Here is an 8,131-nt window from a genome sequence, read left to right on the forward strand (position 1 = left end):
ACAGATCACGATGCCTCGCAGATGTAACTTTTCTGTTAAAAACTCTCCGATTTTCTAGGGAGAGGATTTTCAGCTGATTCAGCGCATAAGCGTAAGAGGTTTAGTTTGCTCCAATCATGATGCGGAGGGGGGGCTTTTCTGAAGCCTTTCTAATTTTCAAAGTTAGTTATGGACGAATGCCAAAGTGGTACTGCATATTCACAAATGAAGGTCATCCTTATGCGGAGTAGGTCCTTCTGGGATGCACCAAAGGCTTTTTGTTTGGATTGCATCGGAAGGAAAGAAAGAAAGAAATGCACTTTGATTTTTTTTTTCTTTCTTTTTCTCTTTTTGGTGTTACCGAAACACTCAAGGCCTTCACTGATCCCTGCTACTAACATATTCCTGTTGGTTAAATAGTCGTCACCTATTTTCAGTCTTGTAATTAATTTAAATTTAATTTCCATGCACTTTTGACTGTTTACCAGGTGGTTTTATCAAATGCTTCCATTGGTGTTTCCGAACTAGCCGATGATCTAATTTGGGGGTGAATGCCTTCCATAATTTCTAAGCAATTATTCTCTTGAGTACTTTGCACGGAATAGGCAAACTTGCGTCTGTGACAGGAGAGATTTTCGTATTGTTCTGGGTGACATCATTGCGGTCTGTCGGTCCTCATGACTGAGGAATTGATGCGGGCATGAGAACAGCCTCCTTTTCCCGGGGCTTTTGCTGGGTCCCAAAATTGAAGATTTTGGTCGGGGTATTAGCGTTATGACCCGCATCGCTGGACTTGGTTGCACGGGTAATGTGACAAAGGAGATCTGTTTTTGCCTCTTTGCATAAAACATAATATTTTAACCCCCCAAATATCTGATTAATCTAATAGTTCATATATTATATTTCTCCCAGATCTTATTTTTAAATTGTTTTAATTTTGTTTGAAAAATGAAAAGGAAAGTCACAACTTTTTCGAGAATCTACAACAAATTTATTAACGTAAAGATTATATAAGTAAACATGTAAAGTAAATCACAAATTTATATGTCAAAAAATATAAACATCTGGTATTAAAATTTAAATACCGGCGAAGTTCATATTCCCGCAAAAGGTCTGTGCTTCACCTTCACCCCCGGGTTTGCACAAAAGGATCTCCATTTTGGTTGGGCGGGGCGGATGCCAAAAAACTGGGGACTGCATGGGGAAAGAGGTTGGGGGACGGCGTTTGTAGGAAACAGCAGCCCCCTGGGTCGTACTCTGGGCGGGAAAACAAAAAAGGTAACCCCTGGCGGGCAGGTTCCCGGGTATAAAAGGGAAAACCAACCATCATTTGGAGTGGGTTGGGTTTCCATGTGACCAGGGCAAAAAACGAATTGGAAAGGCTCGGGTTATGTATAAAATAAACCTTCAACGGGAAATTTAAAATGGGGGCAAAAAAGTGCGAACAACAAGACATTAGACACGGGGTTTGCCCCAAAAAATCGGGAAGATAGACGGGAAACGAGCTGTGGATGAAAAAAAAAATAGGACCAGTCTGTACAACATAAAAGTTTTTGGTTTTTTACACAGTTAAATTCCCCGGTCGAGACTCTAATTTTTTGTTATAATCTCAGGTGGAATGGCAAATAAAGGTTTAACATTAAAAGGAGAGAGAAAAACCCTCCCCAGGGGAGGGGGAATTTGGATGGTTTTAAACAAGTCAAATAATCTCGGGAAAACTGAAAGGGGAAATCTGAATATGGGGGATAACATCATCCTCAACTGATTGGGAAATACCTTTTATACAGTACCAAAGGACGGGTAGTCGGTGGTGACTGGAAAAAGAAGTTCTTACCACGGTGATAAATTCTGAATAATGCAAGCAATTTACCCGTGGGAGTAAAATAGGGGTCAAAGAGCCCTTTAATGAAGCAAGAAATCTCCTTCAATTAAAACATAAGTGGAATAGCACAAATCTTGTGGCCAAAGGGCGAAAAATGCCTTTGCAATGACTGTCTGAGACAAAAATTTTTTATCTGAATATCTTTCAAAGAATTTTGTATGATTAATGCAGCTTCCATATTACTTAACTCTCATTATAAGGGAGAATCTTGTGAGGGGAAAATCTAATATCTATTTGGACATTCCTAACTTCCCCTGTTCTATATCCCGGGCGGGTTTCTAAATCTGTGAGTGAATACGACCAATACATTTGTATTAAAGCCATATCTGAAGGGAAATTTTACATCCAAAGGGGTTTGTCCATCCCTTTTGGGAACTCAGGGACTCGGGATAGGATTTTAAGGATAAGGATGGGATGGAATAGGGGTGCAGGTTTGTGATGGTTTAGGAGCAAGCGCCGGGAAAGTGCCTCACGGATTTTTCCCCCCCTGCAGAAATTTGGTTAGTTCTTTCATTCACGCAATCTTGTCACTCTCCATACCCAACATCTTTTTTTCATTACATTCTCTAAAGCTAAACGTCAGTTCCCTCATAATGTAAAAGCCTTCAAATCTTAAGAAGCCATTTTTTTCCCAAAGGGAAACATTATCTTTTTGCATAGGGAAAAATATCGTTTTCATCGGGGCAGGGGGTAGGGCGCCCCCAATAGGGGTTTTCATCAAAAAAATTTCACCTCTGCAAAAACTTTAACTCGGTAAATGTGCACTTTTAAAACTTCCATCCCCAAAATTTCCTTACTTCAAAAAAACAGGAAATAATTTTTAGCACTCTAGGACCACATACAAAGGAGCAAACTTAGTGATTCCCCCGACTTTTTCATTTTTTATGTACCCCCGTCACCCAGTAAAGGTCTGTTCAATTTCCTTTGGGGTTGGGCACAGGGGAGGGACTTTGAAAACCTCCGTTGAACCAACTCAAATACCATGCCTGCTGTTGCTAAAAATTTCTTCTATAGTCATCAAATTTAGCCCTTTCTGGTCTACAAAACTAATAAAAGGCAGACATGGGTCTCTAAAAGTGGGAAAAAAAGGGGGGACCCCAATAATGCGATGGTGGGCCGTGTTATGGGCCCCAAAAGGTGGGGGTAAATCTCATCCAACATGATAAAAACATCATTCCCATGGTACGTAAGATTCTATCAATGACCTTAATCTCTCGCCAACCCCTTTGCGCAGGGTGATAGGGGGTTTCTGTACTATGCTTTATTCCTAATATGGTTTAAACCCCCTGAAAAATTCAGTAAAAATTCACCTCCATTATCACTCACAACAGTTTCGGGGGCCCAATATAGATATAATTTGTCAACATATGTTTCGCAATTCCTTAGCACTTTTAGTCTTAAATGGGCTGCAATCCCCGGTACCTTTAAAAAATACGTTACGGTAAGAATGTATCTAGCCCGTGATCACAAAACGGGTAAAGGCCCAAATTTGATCAAGGTGAACTCTCGGGAAGGGACGAGTTCCTCGGATACTTTAAAAATTTGGGTCCCTTGGCACATCGTGCGGTTTGAATTTTCAAAAAAACCCTTAATGACTTCGAAATTTTTCAACATCTTCCATGGATGGCCAATATGCATTCCCCAAAGGGCGAGCAAAATTTTCCCTTCTTCCCCTTTGCCCCAAATGGGAAAGGGCGGTTTTTCTTAATCATTTGTGGACAAATGGGGAAAGGAATGACTATTGCTAATTTTATGGCTATTTATCCTGAAAAAGCATAGAAAAGACCTCTTCTCCTAATCTAAATGCCCAACTGGAACGGGAGTTTTGGTATAACCTCGGAATTATCCAAGTTTTCCTTTAATTTTCCCCATTTTACATCTTTGTTCGAGCTAAGACAAGCTACGTAAGCCATTCTAAAATTTCATCTGCTCTGGTCCCTCATTAAAGAACAGCCCCCAAAAAAATTCTTCGTCATCTAAACGAGAGAGCGATCTGCGACAACTTATCTTTTGCCTGTGGGTATCAACGAAAACATCATATTCGTCCCTGCAATCGCCATCGGCTACTCGTGTATTATGGAGTTAGTAATAAAGTTACTTGGGGGTTTATGATCTTTTAAAAAACCTTTTTTTTTGGCCCCAAAACAGGGGGGGTCTGTTATTTTAAGAAACACTATTGCGAGGGTTTCCGTTCAAGGGGCTATAATTTTTTTCTGCCTTTTTTAAAAGTTTGAGAAGAAAGAAAGGTCTAAAACCTCCCTTGGTCACTTTTTGCAACACTCCCCCAATGCGTAATCCTAGATCAGTGGTAGGAAAAGGGTCGAAAAAAACGGGAAGAGATAACACAATTTCCCTAAAAAATTAACTTATTTCACAAAGCTCATTCGGCTTCATTTTTCCAATCATAAATTTGAGGGTTTTGGGGTTTTCTCTTCCCCATTTGGTTAGCTCATACAAGGGCAAGCCATTTGCTGAAAATTCCCCAAAAAATTTAGGGTAAAATTTGCAAGCCCAAAAAGAGTAGTTCTCTAAAATTTTCGGCCTGGGAAAACCCAAATTGCCTTAAATTTTGAGGCTGGCCAAATTTCCTTTCCCGGCTGCCCACATGTCCCAGAAACCCATTTCCTTTTTGGAAAAAAAAGGGCATTTTTTTCTATTTTAAAGAGAAAGTTTGCTTTACTAAAGCGACGTATACTTCTGTTAAGTTTGCTAGATGGCTATCCCAATAGCCTGTAACCAAGATTCATCAGGAAACACCATCCTATTTGCCCTAAACCCCAGCAAGTACCTGATTTTAACCCGTTGGAAAACTAGCAGGAGACCTTTTAAAACCCAAAAAGGTAGGTCAAATACTCATAACGACCCCGGGAAAAGGGAAAGGGGCATTTTTCTCAAGGGATGTTTCAGTTAATGGGAAAGGTGAAACCTTCACGGGGGTCTAAAGATGTAAAAAATTTACTTTTTCCCCTTTGCGCAAGAACAAGTCAAAATTTGGCAAGGGAAAGTCATTTTTGTATTTGTTCATTTAATCGCCTAAAATCAAAAAAAGTCTTAAGACCATCTTTTTTGCTACGGAACTAAGGATGGTTATAGGGAGATTTTGGGGTTTAGGACTCCTCTTTTTACAAGATCTCCAATTTTCTCACGGATTGTTCATGGGTTTTTAGGGGTATGGGTGGGTGGTGTTTTAAACCCGGCACCTTCTGTAATAATTTCTGAAAGAAAATGTTGGAAATAGTAAAGGGGTTTATCTTTTAAAGAGAAAAATTTGGAATTTATTATTTAAAACCCCTTTTACTTCATATTCCTTACTACCCCTAGGATGTTTTTCCACTTCTTTTAAAAGTTTACAATTCTGGGGGTCCGTCTCAACCTTTTCCCCTTTTAAAACGGCCCCATCGTTTTCCATCCTTCTGTGAATGATTGGGTCTCAAAGGTCTGAGGGTACCATTTTCTTTTGATAACTCCTACAGAGGGCTTTGATATTTAATATGGGAGACTTTCCTCCTTTTTTCCAGCTGGCAATGTAAATTCCCCGAGAAAAATTAGTGCTCTGATTACTTCAGAGGCTCAAATAGATACGATTCCCCCTTGAAACTTTCCCGTCTCTATTATTTCCGCGGTGCCATAAGAATTTGGAGCTACATCAAGGTCTCGAAATACCATTTATATATTTATATTCTTTTTTTTTCCCTTCTTAGTTGAGACGCTAAATAGTCTGTCTTTGTTAATTTTTTGGGTTTATGCTTTGGAGGACTCTTTCCCGGTAGGAAGATCTAATTCCCCATATAATTATTCTACTTTTTTTTCCGGGCTGGAACAGGGGCTTCGGGGAGGTTCATTTTCTATGGGGTTTCCTTACCACAAAGGTTTTCTGTCCAGGGGGAGTGTAAAGTTTAATTTGTGAGCCTGAGAAAATCACACCCCAGTAAGCTCCCATCCCCCAAATAAATTTTTAACTATAATGTAAACACTAGTAAAAAAGCCAAAAATTTGCAAAGTAACTCAACCCATACTGGTAAAGGGTTCCCCCCCCCCCCCTTTATTTGAGCCAGAAGGTTTGATTTTTCCCGCTAGACCCATTTTTATTAATTTTTTTCGGAATGACGATACTCTGGCTCCCGTATCTAATCCCACATGGAACCCCAAGAATATTTTTCCTTTTTCACAGCGAAAAAAGATGAATCACCCCTACAGGGTTTTTAAATCCTCCCAAAAGTAAAACCCTCTTTTCCTGTAACTTACCTTTTTTCCTTTTTGGGGTTTGTAGTTTCACCTTGGGGCTCACTTTCGGGCAATAGACCTAGTCCTTTCCCCAAATTAAAACAAAAACCCTTCGTGCCCTTTAGGCCTATAATTTACGCTCCTCACACGATTTAAAACAGAGTATTTTTATCCAGTACCGACGGAAAGTTCTTCCCCCTTTTCCCCCCTTTTTCAACTGTCTAGTGTTTTGGGGGTTTTTAAAACAATTTTTTGCTCAGGGGTTTGGTACTCGCATCCCACAGAACAAACAATCCCCGCTTCCGACCGTTACGAGAATATTTTCCTTTTTTCACTATTCTTGTTTTCGTCGGCCCCATCACCCCCATCCCTAATTTTGTACATGGCCCCCTTTGGACTGTGGGAAGGGTTGTGTTTTTCTGGGTTTCCCTTTCCCTTAGCTTCTCCGGGCCCAAAAGCGACGCGGGGGGGACTTTCCCGCTCACGTATCGCCCGAGCAGTCAATGAGTTCAGGGGGATGCCCCCAAAAAAGTTAAGGCCTTCTTAGTATTTATGGGGTCTTGTTTATCCTGAACAGTAACTTCCTTATAAACCCCTTTTGGGATTCCTTCAAAAAATTTCACTACTCACTAAGTATAAGTTGCTCGTTTTGGTTTAATTTACAAATTTGGTCTCTTTAAAGTAAGGAGAACGTTTAAAAAAAGGACCCTAGGGGTTTCTCCGCTTTTGCCGTGCATTTTTATTGATCTGCAACATCATCGGCCCGAAATAATCTTAGGAAAAATTCCCCTTAATTACTCTTTAAATTATTAAGATTCCCAAAAATTTATGACTAAACGTCCAGCTTCGCTGCTTCCCCAAACAATATTTTTCCTTTATAGTGAATTCTGCCTCCACGTCCCAATTTTTTTTGGTTTTGCCTGTCAATTGCATGAAAGAAAACATCAATTCCCGCACAAGGCCCGTGTGTGAGGATGACTTACACCCATACCCGCAAACCTTTTTTTATGACTTTGTTTTTGGGTTTCAATCTCAGATGAGGACAGGTTTTTGTGAGCAAATTGATTAGACATCTAGTGAATTTCCGTCCCACTAATGTCACTCACACCGGTTTTCATTTACTTACTCACGGATCCGTTTCCGCTGAGGATACCCCCGCTGTTTCCTCCGGGGTTGGGCCATGGCGCCCCCAGTGAATTGGGGGGTAAAAGGGGGAGGGGGAAAGGGGTGTTTTGTTCGGGGGGCTGCCCAAACAGAAGGGTAAGTGCCAAATTTCAAAGGGCGGCCCAAGGCGGGAAAGAATATATCTTTATTTCCCCAACTGGCATTAGTTTTTTTTATCCCCTTCCCGGGGCCCCCAAATGTTTTTGCCTCTTTTCATCAACATAAAATATTTTCTCCCAATATCTGATTAAACTTTAAAAGTTATACTAATTTTATTTCTCTCACAGATCTTCTCTTTCAATTGTATTAATTTTTTTGACAAAGTAAAGGGAAATTTTTAAAATTATAGAAATCTAAACTAAATTTTTTAATGTAAAGTATTATATATAGTAACATGTAAAATCAATACAAAATTTTTATGCAATAATAAACATCTGAGTTATTATAAATTTAATACAATAATTAACCATATTAAAAATCAGTCTTTTAACTTTACAAATAACTTGTCATTTACTCTAAGTTAACAACAAAACTACATAAAAAATTTAAGCAAGCTGTTATTAATTAAAACCCAAAGTCAATGCTTAAAATAGATGTAAACGTTATAAAAGAATTTTCCCTTTTTCAAAAACAATGTTGAAATCATAAAAATTTTGTAAGCAAATTGAAATACAGAAATTTTGAGAATTATATTTAGGCAAATGAATTTATACCAAGCAAATTTAAAATCTGTCAAAGTCTTTACACAATTTCAAATTTAAAATCGAGATTATCTCCCAAAAGTAAGTGATACATTCGAAAAAGGACATAAAAAGTCTTGGCTTAAAAGCAATCATAAACTGAATTAATATTTCTAAGCCGCAATTAATAAACAAACTTTTT

This window comes from Penaeus monodon, chromosome 8 (assembly GCF_015228065.2).
Source record: "Penaeus monodon isolate SGIC_2016 chromosome 8, NSTDA_Pmon_1, whole genome shotgun sequence".
NCBI classification, from domain to species: Eukaryota; Metazoa; Arthropoda; class Malacostraca; order Decapoda; family Penaeidae; genus Penaeus; species Penaeus monodon.